Source organism: Diplotaxodon limnothrissa, linkage group LG19 (assembly GCF_057381915.1).
Source record: "Diplotaxodon limnothrissa isolate DT_005_m linkage group LG19, D_limnothrissa_male_GT1.1, whole genome shotgun sequence".
In the NCBI taxonomy this organism is placed as follows: domain Eukaryota; kingdom Metazoa; phylum Chordata; class Actinopteri; order Cichliformes; family Cichlidae; genus Diplotaxodon; species Diplotaxodon limnothrissa.
This window is the reverse complement of record NC_140614.1, coordinates 539,777-558,167: the sequence shown is the minus strand read 5'-3', so window position 1 is coordinate 558,167 and position 18,391 is coordinate 539,777.

The window sequence follows — 18,391 nt, the reverse complement described above, 5'->3', positions numbered from 1 at the left end:
CAGTACAGCTGATTAACCTGCAAGAAGAACTTCAAATGATACAGGCTGAAAATGTCAAATTAAACGAAGAGGCAGAAAAATCCAGAGGAGAAGCTAAAAATTCAAAGTTTGAAACTGAAGTAGTATTGCAGGAATTACTGCATGTGGGTCTCAGACTTAAAGGAGAGAAAATGGGAAAACAACAGGCAGAAAACCAGAATGAAAAGATGAAGAAAGAACTGTTGGAAGCTCAAAAAGCATTGGAGGAAGAGAAAAGCACAGCACAAGAAGCCAAAAATAAATATCAAACTGCAAAGAAGGAGGCAGGAAATGTGCTGCAGGAATTACAGGAGGTGCAGGAAGCTTTTGAAGAGGAAAGAAGGAAAATGCAGTTGGCAACACAAGAAGCTGCAAATGTAACGGCTGAAGCTGAAACACTAAGGAAGGAATTACTGCATGTGAAGCACCAACTTGAAGAGGAGAAAAAACGTAAACACGAGGCAGAAAATGAGATTGAAAATATGAAGAAAGAATTGTTGGAAGCTCAAAAAGTGTTGGAGGAAGAGAAAATTAAAATGCAGGAAGCAAAGAAAGAAATGGAAGATACAAAGAGTCACACTCAAAACATGAAGAAGGAACTGATGAAAGTGCAAGAAGAACTTGCAGAAGAGAAAATTGAGGTGAAGGCATTCAAGAAAGAAATGAGCAGCTCTGCGGTGACCAAGAAAGACTGCAAAAACGCACTTAAAGAACTACGAAAGCACAAAAAGGAAGCTAAAGAGCTCCTCAAACACAAAGGGAAACTGGCCAAACAGCAGCTGAAAGAAACATTTAAAGACGCCGAGGAGCAGCTCAACAAAACCTTAAAAGAGCTGAAGGCAAAAGAAAAAGAAAAGAAAGCCAAGGACAGGAGGGGATTCTGGAGCAGCCTGCTGAGGAAGAACTGACCCAGCAGCATCCGGTTTGAGGACATCAAGTTTCTTCCTCCTCTCTCCACCTTTCTTTCTCCCCATCCTTCTTCTTGGGACGTTTGTTTGTTTTTTAAAAACTCTAATCTAAATACATGCACTGAAACACACAAATAAAATTGCCATAACTTGACCTCATGTTGCCTGCTTCTTTTCTTGTGTGTCTGTGGATGTAAAACAGTAACACACTTTCTGCTCTGTGTCTTTAATTGTAAATAAATGCAATATGTTTTCATTTTAAAATGCAGTGCAAAAACTTGTGCTCTAAATCTTTTTCTTTACTACACCCCCACCATTTGTCTTACTGTATGAGTGTGAGACATGTTAAAATCCAGTGGCACCAAGGTATCATACAATAAAATAATGTGATTAATAAATAAGTGAAATAAATTCCTATACAATCCCACCCTTTGATTCTTAAATCAAAGAATCACATTAATACCAGAATTTCTTTCCTGACATTCTGTTCATCACATCAACATTATTGTTCACTTAAAGGAGTTTCACACTGTGTATCCTCACTTCACTGTTCTCTCACCACCCTTTGTTCATCTTTAATCTTCCCCACAATCTAAGCTCTCACGTGCAAATGGCAACAACAATGACACAGAGGACAGGCCTTCTCCACAGTGTCAAAGTACTTTGCATGGCAGAGTGAAACAGCATTAATCTATTATGCTAGGAAATGAAAAGTTTATAGAGTCACTTGCAGAGTTTAACATGCCTATGGACCACAAGACAAACGTTTTTATAAGTTATAGTCAGTATGTATATCTATCACTTATGAAACTGAAACTTAGTTGAAGAAATAAATAAATCATCCCTGTTAAATAAATATTGTTAAATCTTATACATCACATCTTATACAACTGAGATGGATGTTAAGTTGCCTTTGAGCCTCTTAACATAACACTGAAGGTGATTTTTTTTTTTGCCTGTCCCGTTTGGCTCTTTTGCATCAGAATTATTGTCTAAAGGCAAAGAAAGATGCCCAACGGATTTACTTCACCAAATGGACCATCCCAGCCTTGCCATAATGGTCCATTTGATTCACCTTTTATTGTTTTTTTTTTTATTTTCACTTGCTAGATACGGGACAGACTTGAATGAGGAAAAGAAGGGGAGAAAGAAAGAGGGGGGAAAAAACAGCGGAGAAGAGGGACGAGGATAAAGAGCAAAAAACAAAAACCAACAAAATAAGAAGACAAAAAATACATCACAATCACCTGGATCACCTGCTGAGAAAGAAAAAAGAGAAAACAAGCAGAAGAAAAAAAGAGTAATAGAATAAACAACATCACGATGATATATGGGAACATGACAGTAAATACTAAATGTTAAACATTATTGTGCAGCACATAAGATCAACAGAACACAGTGTGCTTTGAGGTAGGAGCCAAAAAGGGTGTAGTTTGTGGGTGTGATCACCCGTGTGTACACCTGTGAGCATGGACGCGCTTGTTTTTTGTTTTTTAAAAGGTTCCTTCATGTAATAATCTGCTAGAGGGTGTGGGGGGGCCACAGCCCCGTCCTCCAGGGCATGAAGCAGGTATGGAGGAGATCAAAACTCCAGACATCCAGAGGCCCCCAGAACACAAGAGACCAAGGAAGACCAACAGAGGGGCAGCCGCGCCACTGTCCCAGAAAGAGCTGAGGAGAGTCCCAGATGAGGGCTCACTCAGCAGCCGTGGAGCAGAAGCCAGGGGGAGTTGCAGTGACGCGCCCGTGAGCTCCGCCGGCAGCCAGCCGTGCCTGAGTGACCGAGCCCCAGGCCGAGAGGCCGAGGGCACCCCACCCCCGAAGTGGCCCGAGCGAGCCCCAGGCTCCAGGCCCCGATAAGCAGCCACCAAGGAGTGAGCCGGTGTGTACCTGGACGCCCACCCCCAGACACAAAGAACCACCAACGCACCGACATCTGAGGGAGTCCGCCACTGGCAGGGGAAGTGGTGGTGGGTGGAGATAGGCCTCCAAACCTTGGAGGGCCTGAGATGTCCCCAGAGAGGTGGCGTCTGATACCCAACCTGACATATAGACACAGACATACAGGCACACACAGACACAAACATCCATTCCCACCCTGAGTCACTCTTCTGTGTTGTGCCATCCTCTTAGCCAGAGGTTGTTTGGTTTCCCCGATGTATAAATCCTGGCAATCCTCCTGCACTCAACAGCGTACACTATGTTACTCTGTTTGTGTCAGGGGACCCGATCCTTGGGGTGGACCGGTGTTTGGTGCAGCGTGTTTTGGGGTTTAAAAGCCACAGAGACCAGGTGTTTAGAAAAAATGCGTCTCAGCTGCTCCGATACTCCTGACACGTACGGGATCACTACAGGTTTTCTCTTGGGCAGAGGTTGTCTGTCTCTCCTGGATCATCTGCAGCTTTCTTTAGGAGCCTTCCCAGCTTTGACAAAAGTCCAGCTGGGATAACCACATTTACTCAGGGCCTTCTTGATGTTCTTCTGCCTCCCTGGCTGCTGTGTCAGTGGGGATGGTGTTCGCTCTGTGTGGTAGCGTCCTGATGACACCCAGTTTGTGCTCCAGTGGATGATGAGAGTCAAACCTTAAATACTGACCTGTATGTGTAGGTTTACTGTATACGTCAGTTTTAGATGCCCGCCATCATTACACATGGAAAACTCACAGTCTAAGAAGGCTAACCTGCCACTTTTCATATCCTCCCTGGATCAAATTCACCAGGGATAGCACTATACTGCTCAGACAATACTGTGGGTTTCCAGCTTAATGATATACAATCTGCTATAACAACATGGCCACTAGGTGGCGCCCTAAGACCATAAATTAATTTCCGGCCTGTATATACATTAGCAAGCAGGACCTCCACAGATTACAACTATTCAGATAATAACCATAGTAAATAGTTACATCCACCTACAACTACAATGCTTGACAGTAAGTCATATATGAAATGAAATATGGGCTGAAACCAAGGCTGCCTGTAGTAGGCCAAAAAAACGCATCTTATCAATAGCAACAGGACTAGCTTCTTACTTAGCAAATAACACAGGTAAAGTTAAACAAGTATCACTTGTATCTTACAATACTCACCTGGTGAGCATGCACACAGCATTAACTTACACAGGAATGCAAGTAAATACTTTACTCCTCCAACACACCTCTCAGCTGTGCAGAAACACACTGAGCACATTCCCAACCAGAAGTACAATACCGAGGTGCATCATGGGTAACGTAGTCTAAACAAGGTACAGTTAAACAGCCCCTGAAACAGCCTCTTAAACAAGTTTAACAGCAGCCCCTGAATTTGGATGCAAATACACTCATCCTATTTTGAGACAGTATCATTTGAGTCCTCAGGAACTTTCGGAAGTTCCACCACCCTAACCCATGTTGTCAGTGGACTTCCTCCATTTCTGTGAAAGTTACAGTCCTGGGAGGTAGTTCTGTGTGAACCGCTTCCAAAAGTGGTCGCTGATGACCTGACTGTGCCTCCATCTGTGCCTGAGGGGCCGTAAGCTGCCTGGGGTACTGCAGAATCATGCCGCCCCATCAAGAAAAGATTTGGTGTGATGGGATCTGGGTCAGCTATGTCAGCCGATGCATAGCCGAGCGGTTTAGACTTCAAAATGCCCTCAACCTCTATGAGGGCTGTGAGTAGGATTTCTTCGGCCACAACTTGGTCTTTAAGGACCACTTCAGAAGCTAACATCACTGCCGACTTCACTGCTCCCAGGCTCCCCCGAAATGAGGAGAGTGTGGGAAGTTGAAGTGGAAGTTGATAGCCTGCTTGGCTAGTTGCTGCTTGAGTTCAGGCTCCATGTTTTCAAATGCAGTTCGGAGTTCTCTGTGACCACCTTTGAAATTAGTCCCTTGATCAGACCACATCTCGTATGGCTTTCCCCAGCGTGCGATAAATCTGCGTAATGACATAAGGAAGGAATCTGTGTCAAGACTAGGGAGGAGATCAAGGTGCACGCATCTGGTTGTAAGACACCTGTAGATAATTCCCCAGCGTTTCTCTCTTCTACGGCCAACTTTATCATGTATGGCCCAAAACAGTCTACGCCCATTGACCAGAACGGGGGCTTATAGAGTCTCAGCTGTGATGAAGGTAAGTCAGCCATTTTGGGTGTAGAAGGTGAGGCGCGCCATCTCCTACAGTCCACTCACTAATGCTGATGCTTCTTAATGTCTTGACATCCTCTGAAAATCCAATTGGTGCGCCGTATTTCCACAAACAGCCTCTCTGCACCTGGGCGAAGGAGCTGGTCATCATAAGTTTTTATGATGAGCTTGGTCAGGGGATGTTCAGCCGCTAGTACGATGGGATGAATACTGTCTGGATCCAAGTCTGCAGCTCGACGGAGGCAACGTCCGACTCTGATGAGACTAGTAAGACTCTCATATTCAGGGGACAGCACGCTAAGACAGCTGTCTGAGCACACTGAGGTTAATTATGGAGTTCCACAGGGTTCAGTGCTAGGACCAATTCTGTTTACATTATACATGCTTCCCTTAGGCAGCATCATTGGAAGACATAGCATACATTTACACTGCTATGCAGATGACACCCAGCTCTATCTGTCCATGAAGCCAGATAACACACACCAATGAGTTAAACTGCAGGAATGTCTTAAAGACATAAAGACCTGGATGGCCGCTAACTTTCTGCTTCTTAATTCAGATCAAACTGAGGTTATTGTACTCGGCCCTGAAAAGCTTAGAAATATGGTATGTAACCAGATTCTTACTCTGGATGGCATTACCTTGGCCTCCAGTAACGCTGTGAGGAACCTTGGAGTCATTTTTGACCAGGACATGTCCTTCAACGCACATATTAAACAAATATGTAAGACTGCTTTCTTCCATTTGTGCAACATCTCTAAAGTTAGAAATATCCTGTCTCAGAGTGACGCTGAAAAACTAGTTCATGCATTTATTACTTCCAGGCTGGACGACTGTAATTCATTATTATCAGGAAGTCCTAAAAACTCCCTGAAAAGCCTTCAGTTAATCCAAAATGCTGCAGCAAGAGTCCTGACAGGGACTAGAAAGAGAGAGCATATTTCTCCTGTTTTGGCTTCCTGTTAAATCCAGAATTCAAAATCCTGCTCCTCACATACAAGGTCTTAAATAATCAGGCCCCATCTTATCTCAATGACCTTGTAGTACCATATCACCCTATTAGAGCACTTCGCTCTCGCTCTGCAGGCCTACTTGTTGTTCCTAGAGTATTTAAAAGTAGAATGGGAGGCAGAGCCTTCAGTTTTCAGGCCCCTCTTCTGTGGAACCAGCTTCCAGTTTGGATTCAGGAGACAGACACTATCTCTACTTTCAAGATTAGGCTTCAAACTTTCCTTTTTGCTAAAGCATATAGTTAGGGCTGGACCAGGTGACCCTGAATCCTCCCTTAGTTATGCTGCAATAGACGTAGGCTGCCGGGGGATTCCCATGATGCATTGAGTTTTTCCTTTCCAGTCACCTTTCTCACTCACTATGTGTTAACAGACCTCTCTGCATTGAATCATATCTGTTATTAACCTCTGTCTCTCTTCCACAGCATGTCTTTATCCTGTCTTCCTTCTCTCACCCCAACCAATCACAGCAGATGGCCCCGCCCCTCCCTGAGCCTGGTTCTGCCGGAAGTTTCTTCCTGTTAAAAGGGAGTTTTTCCTTCCCACTGTCGCCAAAGTGCTGCTCATAGGGGTCATATGATTGTTGGGTTTTTCTCTGTGCGCTATATAAATAAAATTGAATTGAATTGAACTGGGTGACCAATCCAGAAGGCTCTGGCCTCCTCTGTCAGTCTGAGCCAGAGGTGTGGACTCGAGTCACATGACTTGGACTCGAGTCAGACTCGAGTCATTAATTTTATGACTTTAGACTTGACTTGAAAAAATGTTCTAAGACTTGTGACTTGACTTGGACTTTTACACCAATGACTTGGGACTTGAATTGGACTTGAACCGGTTTACTTGAAAAGACTTGATATTTCACCCCAAATATAAAATTTAACACGCATATTATATAGAGATTGAAAATGTGACGTCATTCACGGGTAGAACCGCAAAGGATTCTGGGAACTCGTGGCAAGCGGTACTAGCGCACGCAGGCTTTCAATTAAAATCAGTTATACAGCGATAAAAAGAAACACAAAAATGTCAAGAAGCTGTTGTATTATTAACTGCAATAGCCGGTCGCATGACAGCCACGGGAAGCCGACGGGTAAAGAGATCGGTTGTTATCGGATTACGTCGTTGAAGAGAAATTGTTCAAGCCATGTTTCCGAAGTAACAAAGACGCGATGGATGGCCTGGATTGCAGCCATTCAAAGATAAAATATAACGTCCCAGAACACTCCAGCTCACAGGTTAGTCTGCTCCAAGCATTTACACGAAGGTCAGTGTTTTTTAGTAGTTAATGCGTCATTTTTCTTAACATAATTGGTGATATAGGTTACAAGCAAGTCTGGCGCTGAACAGAAATTGTCGCGCTATGCTCCTGTGTTTATTGTGCATAAATAGTGAATTGTCCTGACACAATATTGTGTTTCGCTTCTGTTATTATGGTACATTGACAAAAACATATACTTTTATTCACAGGATAAAACAGGTTTTTTGTATCACTAATTGTCCAGTACGATTACAGCATACAGTATTATTGTCACTGCTACATTTCTGTGATGCTACCAGAAATTATTTCCACTACTAATTAATTACCGTTGAGCTCAAAGGTCCTATTAATAAACGGTTAACGAATGTGTATTTATGACGACGATTTGTGAGACTGGTAAACTTATGATACGTACGATGGTCTTTCGTTCTACACGGTGCATTTCAAGGTCCTGTACCCATCCGTCGGTAAACTGTACCTGGGCTTGTTGCAGTGACCGGAAGTTACTAAACTTCATGAGTGTATGCACTCACTCCAAGAACCGTGTAATTATAAATATGCATATAAATATGCTAGGATGAGATAGCTGACTTCATCTAACTAGCAAATGTTGTCCAGGCTACGTTGGTGATACAGTTTTTTTTAATGTGTATGATATTTTTGTCATGCGATTTTAAAGCTGGTCCTACAACCGCATCCAAGAATAACATGCAGCTTATCTCAGAACTGTCGGTGAAAATTATTCTTGGAGCTAGGTTTAATTGAGCTGCATTTTAAAGAGGTGCAATTTCACAATTTGTGTATATTTTCTAAGTTCACTATTTTGTCATGTGTTGAGAAAAACACAGATTTTAAAATTACATGGTCTAATATTTACATTTAGCATAACTGCAACATTATTTTTTCGTTTGTTTTTTTTTAAAGACTCGAAAGGACTTGAAATTCAAAGTTTCAGACTTGTGACTTGACTTGGACTTTTACACCAGTGACTTGAGACTCGACTCTGACTTGCCTGACATTACTTGAGACTTGACTTGAGACTTGAGGATAAAGACTTGAGACTTACTTGAGACTTGCAAAACAATGACTTGGTCCCACCTCTGGTCTGAGCCGAGCGAAGCAGCATGGTCTTGGTTTCTAGGTGCTCCGCTGCTGTAATAGGAGTGTCGGCCACCCCGTGTAAGGTCTGGTATGTAGCAGCGATCAGCTCATCTAGCGTGGCATACTGTGATGCATCCGGTAAGGTCGGAGAAGCATGCCCACAGAATGCAGTCTTCCTGAGCTCCTCCATGCTGCATGCTGGGGACTCTGTTGGCAAGTTATGCCTATTGTCAGCTGTTTGTGACAGGAAGGGTGGACCATGTGACCAACGATTGGGGACAGTTAGGTCGGCGAGATGTTTCCCTCTGGTGATGTCATCAGCGGGATTAAGGTCAGAGCCCTCATACTGCCACTCTTCAGGTGATGCTCCTGTATTTCACAGATTCTAGTCCCCACAAATACCTTATAGCGACAGGAACTAGACTGGATCCACTGCAGCACCGTTGTAGAGTCTTTCCACAGGTAGATCGAGCGCAGGAGTATGGTGAGCTCTGTCTGGAGTAGTTTGGCCAAGTAGCCTGGCCTGTACAATCAGCTTTGCCCTTGTAGTGTACGGACAAATATAACCTAGTTGGTTATCCTGGGTAGCTAGTACCTTGTACACATTGTGCAGTGTGACTGTGGAATAGGTTATAGGGCAGTGCTTATATCCCAGAACGTCTGTCGGGCAGTGCCAGCTGAGTCCCAAAGGACGGGACGGACAGGGGTGATGAGATGAGCGTTATCTGAGCAAATCAGCACTAAAGGTTGGACCTGGTTAAATCCCTCAACCTGGACTTTCTGTAGGTGAAGATACTTCTTCTTTAACTGTTCAGCTGCACATGACTGAGTAGCTAGGCTCAACTGTTGGGCTGTGAAGGCATGTGCTACTTTGTACCTCGCTTTGGGCTTAGCCCTCGGTGACACCTGGAATGAGACAAAGCCTCCCTTCATCTGGATTACATCTCGACGGATAGTTCTCAGTGAGAGTGTTGCTTCCTCCTGTTCCAAACTTAGAGAGTTAACTGCCGCAGTCTTCTCTGAGCCGTCATCGAGTACGGCAAATGTGTCCAGAGATTTGCCGCCATGATGTAGTTGGATGAGTACTACCTTAAGCATAACACATCCTGAATGACTTGAATAGTCTAGTTCAGGTGTCGGCAACCTTTCTGATGATGAGTGCATCTAAACTTTCCTCAGAAGTCAGTGTGCCATATGATTGCATTAGCAATAAATTTAATAACGCTCTATATTAAAAGTTACCCACTATATAGAACCACTTTATAGGATTATATTTGTTCACAGATGTTGGCAGCTATCAGCGAATAGTTATCAGCTATTTGGAAACAAAAAATACTTTTTATCCATAACAGCAAATGAACTGAACAAGAGATAATGCAAATGCTATTTATGGTCTCCTCACGACAATCAAAATCAAAATTCAAAATCAAAATTTATTTATATAGCACATATTAAAACAACAGTGTTGACCATAGTGCTTCACAGTCAGTAAAAGCATGAGACAGTTAAAACAAACAATAAAAGAGGACAACAAACAATAGGTAACAACACAACAAGCTAGACCAGCCAACTAGTTAGAATCAAAAGCCAAAGTAAAAAAATAAGTTTTAAGACGTGATTTAAAAGACTGGATCGACTCGGCAGTACGAATATGAACAGGGAGGTTATTCCAGAGTCTGGGTGCCACGGATGCAAAGGCCCGGTCACCTCTCAACTTCATTTGAGTCCTAGGTTGTGCTAGGAGCCTGTGATTGGACGATCTAAGTGCTCTGTTGGGATTGTATGAATGGAGTAGTTCAGAAAGATAGCTGGGCGCTAAATTATTCAGAATATTAAAAGTGAACAACAGAATATTAAAATCTATACGATATTTAACAGGGAGCCAATGTAGTTTGGCTAAAATTGGAGTTATGCGTTCATGGATTCTCGTACCTGTTAAAAGACGCGCAGCTGCATTTTGAATTAACTGAAGCCGGTAAAGAGAGATGAACAATGAAAAATACTGTCAATAAGGCCTCTGCAATGTTCTGAAGACAGTTAAACTGTCAGGTAGTGACGTCCAGCAGGTGAACATGCAGCTCCATGAACACGCACAGCTGTGGATTCCAGCTGCTTCGTAGTTCTGCAAACTTTGACCCCACAGAGTCGAGGTTTTCAGTTCAATCAGCTGCATTTCGAAGTCCTCTGTGTCCAGCAGGTTAATGTGAGACAAATCCAGCTGCTCATTAAAGATTTCTGGTTTGATCAGAAAATAAAACATTGGTCCAAACACCTGAAAGTTCCGAAAAAGCATTGTGAATTCTGTCTCAGGTCTATGTATGTATCCGTGTATTTCTGCGGTGCTGATGCTGCACTGATGAGACAGCTGCTAAATTTATTTTTTAATGCACCGTCACAGATTAACTCACTGTGTGTCGTGCCCAGGGCTGGACTGGGACAAAAAAATCGGCCCGGGCATTTTGACTAGAGACCGGCCCATGAGGTATTAAAGCCATAAAGCCTTTGAATGAAAACAAACGCTGCTGTGTCAGTGATGTACAGTCTTGTTGGTATATGTATGATTTCTATACATTTCACATCAGATAAAAACTTTGGTTGTAAGATTCAGATAATTATTTATTAAAATCATTTTAAATGAGAATAAGAAAGTATGTCTTTGTGCCCCCCTCTCCCTGTTAATGCCCTACCTGCCCCCCTGGCAACACTTTGCTAGACCCGCCCCTGCACAGTTACCAGCTGTCAGCTACTTAGAAAAGGATCCTGGTGTTATTTGTCTCTCAGAAACAGTTCATAACTTCAACTCATCCATGTCACCTAAAAGGTAAACCTGTTTCTCCATCACAGCTCTGATGATTCAGTAAGGACATCTCCTGGTTTCATCTTCATGTTTCCCTCTCACCACATATCCAAACAGACATCATGACCAGCAGCTTTACAGCTGTGGCTCCAGCAAACATCAGCTGATACTAGAAATTAATATTAAATTAATTCTAACAGCAGCTGATCAAGCTTAAACGTGCTGCTGTTGTTTAACGCGACATCCGCTGGTTTCCTCTTTCTGGCGCAAAGTGGGCGATAAACAAACAAGAGAGAAAAGCCGATCAGCTGATCATTGATCAGTTTCATGATTGAAGTAGAAACAGGAGAGGCAGGGGGAGAGAATGAGAGAAGAAGAGGCAGCTGTGCAGCAAAGACACAGAATAATTCCAGCTTTGTGTCTTTTTTTCATTATAGCGAAAGTCCGGGACAAACTGCATCCCTACTCACCTCAATACGAAACGCGTAATATTTTCTCTGAATACCAGACGATTCTGTTTTTACAGGACGGTTGGAAGCTCTACTAACTAACCTTATGAACAAAATAATGTTCAACATCAGTAACATCATAGCACCCACCCAGCTGTATAGAAACTCTGTCATGCTAGCTAGTAGCAGTACGAAAAAGTCAGCATAATGAAAATAAACTCCACCTAAACTTGGTTTATATCTGAACCTGATAGACTGCAGGTCATAACTTCTTACCTGAAGTTCACCTGACACTTGGACCGGTTCTGAGAAATCATCCTACTCTGACAAAACGTCCTACCCGTATTATATGTAGCCCTGTCTGCAATTATTCGGGCTTGCAGTATAAAGAAAAAAAAGTCTACTGTTATAAAAACTGGTTAAAATATAAATAGTTGATAAAAGGTTTAAAAATCATATGTTTTGGTACAAATGTATTTCAATTACAGTTAAGAGTCCAATAATTAAAAGGGTTTCATGATTTAGAGTTATTTTCTGTGCACAATAAATATGTTGGGGTGTAACCTAAGTTTATTTACCCATCTAATGTCAGTTATATTAATGTTGTATTGTCATTGGTTGTTGTGCTGACGAGCCAGTCAATGTCACTCTTCTCTGCTATGGGGGCGGGACGAGTGGTAAAGTTTGTGAATCAGAAGCTAAGTCCGAAGAGAGAGATGTCGTAAGGCAAACGTGGTGTGGATTTTGCATCTAAGTGTATCATTGAGGTCGACTACCCGTGGTCCTGATAGTACTTATTTGTGATCTGCAAGAGGTAAATGAGACTGTGTGCCTTGACATTTGGACTGTAACTGTAGATCATTGGTTAAATGATCACCAAGCAATATTTGTTTGTGCGGACCTGCCATAACTGTGGGGGACTAGTCCAACCGGAATAGTATGGTGGGGGGAGTTTTGTTCTTCCGGTGCGGTCTGTGTGTTTTGTCATGTGCTGGAGTACGCATTAAAAGTTTTACAGCGGACTAACATCGAGAGTGATTATTAGCTCGTCGCATCACACGAGAGTGCTACATGGTGTCAGAAGACGGTACGGACGTCACGCCAGCGCGTATGTTTATATCCCTGTCGGGGTACCGCACTGCTTATTGTGCGCTGTATCGGATTAGCCGCTAAAGAAAAAAAAAAAAAAAAAGAGAAAAGAAGTCGCCCCATCATGGCGGACGGATTTCGCAGACCTGACCCTCTGGTTTTTGATGAGAACATTGCCGAGAATTGGCGTGTTTTTGAAAGGGAGTATGATATTTTCATCGCCGCTGCTCACTCTGACAAGCCGGTGAAGACAAGGGCTTACATTCTCCTGAATATTGCTGGACCAGACGCCATTGAACGAGAACGCTCGTTCGTTTATGCTCCTGCCATTCGCGCAGCTGGTGCAGATGGAGAGATACTCACTGCTGCTGAGTCCAGAGAGGATCCAGAGTGTTTGAAGGCAAAATTTCGAGAAATCTGCAATCCTCAACACAACAGGACGATGGAAAGATATAGATTCCACACCAGAAATCAGAAGCCAGGTGAGACACTTGAATCATTCATCAGTGATTTAAAGATCAAGGCTAAATGTTGTCACTTTGGGGACCTCACTGACGAGATGCTCAGTGATCGTATCGTCTGTGGTGTCATTAGCGACACGTTGAGAAAGGCTCTGCTAAGAGACAGCGAGCTAACACTTGCTAAAGCTATCTCGGTGTGTCGAATACACGAAATGACTGAAAAAAACAGCAAGACACTAGCAACACAAGCTACCAGTGTCGACGCAGTAAAGCCCATTCTGAACAGCAAGCACAAGCCTAAGCCCCTTTCATTCCCACAGACTGTCACCAATTGCTCCAATTGTGGAGGCAGCCACGCGGCCAAGCGAGACAAGTGTCCAGCATTTGGACAACAGTGTCACAACTGTAAAAAACTGAATCACTACAAAAGTTGCTGCAAGTCTAAACCACGCAGCCATCACAGAGCCCCTAACAGACAGACTGCAAGGCGGCTTGTGAACGAATTAACAGTGAGTGAGCCACCACTTCAAGATGAAACGTTTTACGTGGATGGTGTAGAGCTTGACAGACAGATTGACTGCATCCACGCTAAAGCTAATAAAAAAGATGAGGGATTTGTCACAATACACATAAATGGCGTGCCCACAGAGATGAAAGTAGATACGGGAGCGAAATGCAACGTCATGTCACTCAAGACTTTCGAAACAGTGAATGGCGGAAGACAGACTGTTAAACAAGAGAATCCTGTGAGCCTTGTTGCCTATGGAGGCACGAGAATTCAGACCACTGGAACTGTTACACTCCCTTGTTGCTTAAAGAAGCAGTGTCACACGTTGCCTTTCTTTTTGGTGGATAGGGAAGTGCAACCGCTGCTAGGATTTCGAGCATGCATGGAAATGGGCATTGTGAAAATGAGCCCTGAGGTCCACCAGATCAGCACAGAAAGCTGCACAGATTTCAGCTCCCACATATTCACACAATACCATGACCTGTTCAGTGATGAACTGGGGGAACTTCCAGTCACATACTCAATGATACTAGACCCTGATGTACAGCCTGTGGTCCGTCCAGCCCACCGCATCCCCGTCGCGATGCAAGAAAGAGTCAAAGCTGAACTTGAACGCATGCAACGCATCGGCGTTGTAACACCAGTCACCGAGCCTACTGACTGGGTGTCCTCAATGGTGGCAGCACACAAGAAAGACAAGCATGAGATCAGACTGTGCATAAATCCAAAAGACCTCAACACAGCACTGAAAAGACCCCATCACCCAATGCGCAGCGTTGAGGAAGTGGCAGCACAGATGTCAGGAGCGACAGTGTTCTCAGTGCTAGATGCAAAAAACTCCTTCTGGCAAATACGGCTCGACGAGAAATCCTCAATGCTGACCACATTCAGCACCCCATTTGGGCGATACAGGTTTCTGCGGATGCCCTTTGGTATCAACTCAGCCAGTGAGGTGTTCCAGCGCTCCATGGAACAGCTGTTTGCCGGTTACCCGTGCTCGGTCATTGTGGATGACATCATCATCGGAGGACACGGAGTGGCCGAGCATGATGCCAACCTGAAAAAAGTGCTGACACGTGCTCGAGAGATCAAACTCAGGCTAAACCCTGACAAGTGCAAATTTCGCCTAGATCAAGTGTCATATGTGGGCCACATCTTCACAAGGGACAGTCTAAAAGCAGACCCCTCCAAAACCACAGCAATAGGAGCAATGCCAGTGCCCACGGATGTCACGTCGCTACAGCGCTTCCTCGGTATGGTTAATTACCTTGGGAAATACATACCGAACCTTAGTGAGATTGCCGCACCCCTAAGGAAACTAACCCACAAGGAGACTGCGTGGTGCTGGTTCCCACAGCACCAAGAGGCTTTCGACCACCTCAAATCATGCCTCTCCAGCCCGCCAGTATTGGCGTATTACAACGTCAAGGAGCCAGTCACACTGACATGTGATGCATCGTGCTATGGGCTGGGTGCCGCGTGTTTGCAAAATGGCAGACCGGTGGCCTTCGCCTCGCGTGCTCTCACTGACACAGAGACGCGATATGCTCAAATAGAGAAGGAGCTCCTCGCCGTGGTGTTTGCCTGCACGAAGTTCAAAGATTATGTCTATGGCAAAGCAACAATCATTGAAACCGACCACCAGCCCCTGGTGACCATAATGAAAAAGCCAATCCATGCCGCCCCTGCCCGGCTCCAGAGGATGTTACTGCGACTACAGAGTTACGACATCAGTCTGGTCTACAAAAAGGGGAAATACATGTATATAGCCGACACCCTTTCAAGAGCCCCGCTCGCCCCGCTGTCACGCTGCCCGGTCGAACACACTGATTATGAAGTGATGACAGTGAGCTACATTTCCACTGCTCGCCTGGAGGAGCTAAGACAGCACACAGCACAAGATGATGTGCTACAAGCGCTCAGCACAGTCATTCAGCGAGGGTGGCCCAGCAGAGAGAGCCAAGTACAGCCCGCTCTGGCTCCGTTTTTTCCATATAGAGATGAGCTCAGCATGGAGGATGGGATCATCATGAAAAGCCACAAAACTGTCATTCCCCAGTCCCTGCACAAAGAGTACATCAACATCGTACACAAAGGCCATCCAGGTACCGAAGCAACCAAGCGCAGAGCTAGGAGTGTCATTTTTTGGCCAGCAATGTCAAAAGACATCGCAGAAGAGCTGCTCTCTTGCACTGTGTGTAACAGCACTAAGACACATCAGCAGAGAGAACCGCTACAACTGCACCCTGTTCCAGACCTCCCATGGTCAACGGTGGCTGCTGACATTTTTACCTGGTATGGAAAACAATACCAGGTCCTTGTAGATTCCTATTCAGGATGGATTGAGATTGACCTTCTCCGTGACTTGACCACAGCAGCGGTCATCTCCAAGCTAAAGAGACACTTTTCAGTTCATGGCACACCGCACACGCTCCTCACTGACAATGGCAGACAATACACTAGTCAACAGTTTGTTGATTTCGCAAAACAGTGGGACTTCACCCATTCAACCAGCAGCCCAGAGTTTCCACAGTCAAACGGTCTTGCTGAGAGAGCGGTGCACAGTGCAAAACAGCTCATGGAAAAATCTCACCGAGATGGAACCGATGTGTTTCTTGACCTCCTAAACCTTAGAAACATTCCCCGTGACACACAACTAGGCTCCCCTGCTGAACGCCTCATGTCTCGTCAGACACGCGCGGGCATTCCTGTGTGCAGCAAGCTGTTGGCACCCATTGCAAAAGACACAGGACAGATCCGTGACCGACTTCGCGACAAAAGACTCGGACTGAAGCGTCACTATGATAAGTCCAGTCGCACGCTACAGCCGTTGCAAGAAGGACAAGTGGTCCGCGTGCAGACAGAGAAAGGCTACGACAAGCTGGGAATTGTGGAAAGGAAGAGCAAGGAGCCACGATCCTACATCATTCAGGTCGATGGAAGAACCTACAGGAGGAATCGCCGCCACATCCTCCCAGTGGCAGAACCGCCTCCGCCACCACTCCATGACTATGACCCTGAGTGCCAGGACACTAACCATTCTACAATGGACAGTTCCACACTCACACCGCAATCACACACACGCTCAAACGAGGATTCACAAAACACATCCTCTCCTCAGCCCCAACCTGCTGTGCAGGTGCCCGGCCAGAACATTGTGAACCAGACACCATACACTACACGTGCAGGTCGCATCTGCAGACCCAACCCAAGATACACGTAAATGGAAAACACTAGGATGCCTTAGGTGTAATCAGTTTGTTGTCAGTATGTTGAAATATGATGCTTGCTATTTGCATTTTTCATAATTGCTGTTATGTTAAGGTGTGGGGTTACTCCGAGCAAAAAAACATTGTTACCGGTAAGTTAAAGTTGTGTTAAGAAGCACTGTTTAGAGACTTGTGAGTGAATTAGTTTTGTTAGGTGCTACCAGCTAAATGGGGAGGATGTAGATCATTGGTTAAATGATCACCAAGCAATATTTGTTTGTGCGGACCTGCCATAACTGTGGGGGACTAGTCCAACCGGAATAGTATGGTGGGGGGAGTTTTGTTCTTCCGGTGCGGTCTGTGTGTTTTGTCATGTGCTGGAGTACGCATTAAAAGTTTTACAGCGGACTAACATCGAGAGTGATTATTAGCTCGTCGCATCACACGAGAGTGCTACAGTAACTATTCGTTATAGTGATAAAATAGCGTGATATGTGATGCTAACTAGCGGCTTGCTAATTAGCGCAGCTTACCGCGTTATGTGCTGTGATGCCATGCTGTATGTTTAGCTCTGTGATTTTCAGTCAAAGCATGCTAATGCTAAATCGTTATGTGATAGCATTTGGTATTGTAGCTCAAGTGTTTTAATATGTTTAGAAGCCGAGGGACGCTCTGAAAGGAGAGAGAGGTTTCTGCCCGGATGGACCCTGCTGTTTTCTCACCCCTGACTGTTTTCTCACCCCTGACTGTCTTCACTACTGGTGAACTAACTGCTAACTGCCCGTTTCTGATTGCCCCACTAACAAACTCATTGGACTCGTGAGTACTAACTGGAACTAAAGTGCACGTATTTTGTTTATGGCTCAGTTTGAGTGAAGCGGCCATCAGTTTTAGGCCTCACCGCACCCGAACTTCGAATCAGGCCTGCAACAAGCACCGTGCTACAGGTGTAGTGTGGACAGGTTAAAGTGTGTGTGTGTGTGTGTGTGGGCCCACTGTTACAAATTTAGTTTAATTTGAGTAAGTGTGTAGTTTTAATCAAAGTTATAATCAAAGGTTTAAATTCATCCATTTTAAAGGTGTGAGCTGTCGTAACTGAAATAACAGTTGGCACCTAAGAAAGAGGTATTTTGTGTGGATAATCTTTTATTTATAATTCATGTAGTCACATTTACAGCATTTTTGTTTATTTCAATCCAATTCATTTTATAAAAGTAACTGTTTATTCATTTCTTTTTTGTCTAAATAAATACCCAGTGAGGGATAAATTTGTATAAAATACAGTTGTGGTGGTCCTTATTAGTTAAATTAGAGGGTATCAGGTATCATTATTAGTAGCACTACGAACCCAGGCCCAGTCTCATTGTACTATATACTCTAGCTTTACCATAGCTACGTGGGACCTGGGTTACATATAATTTGAGGGTGAGTTGCGACTAAACCTAACCCTTCCCCTAACC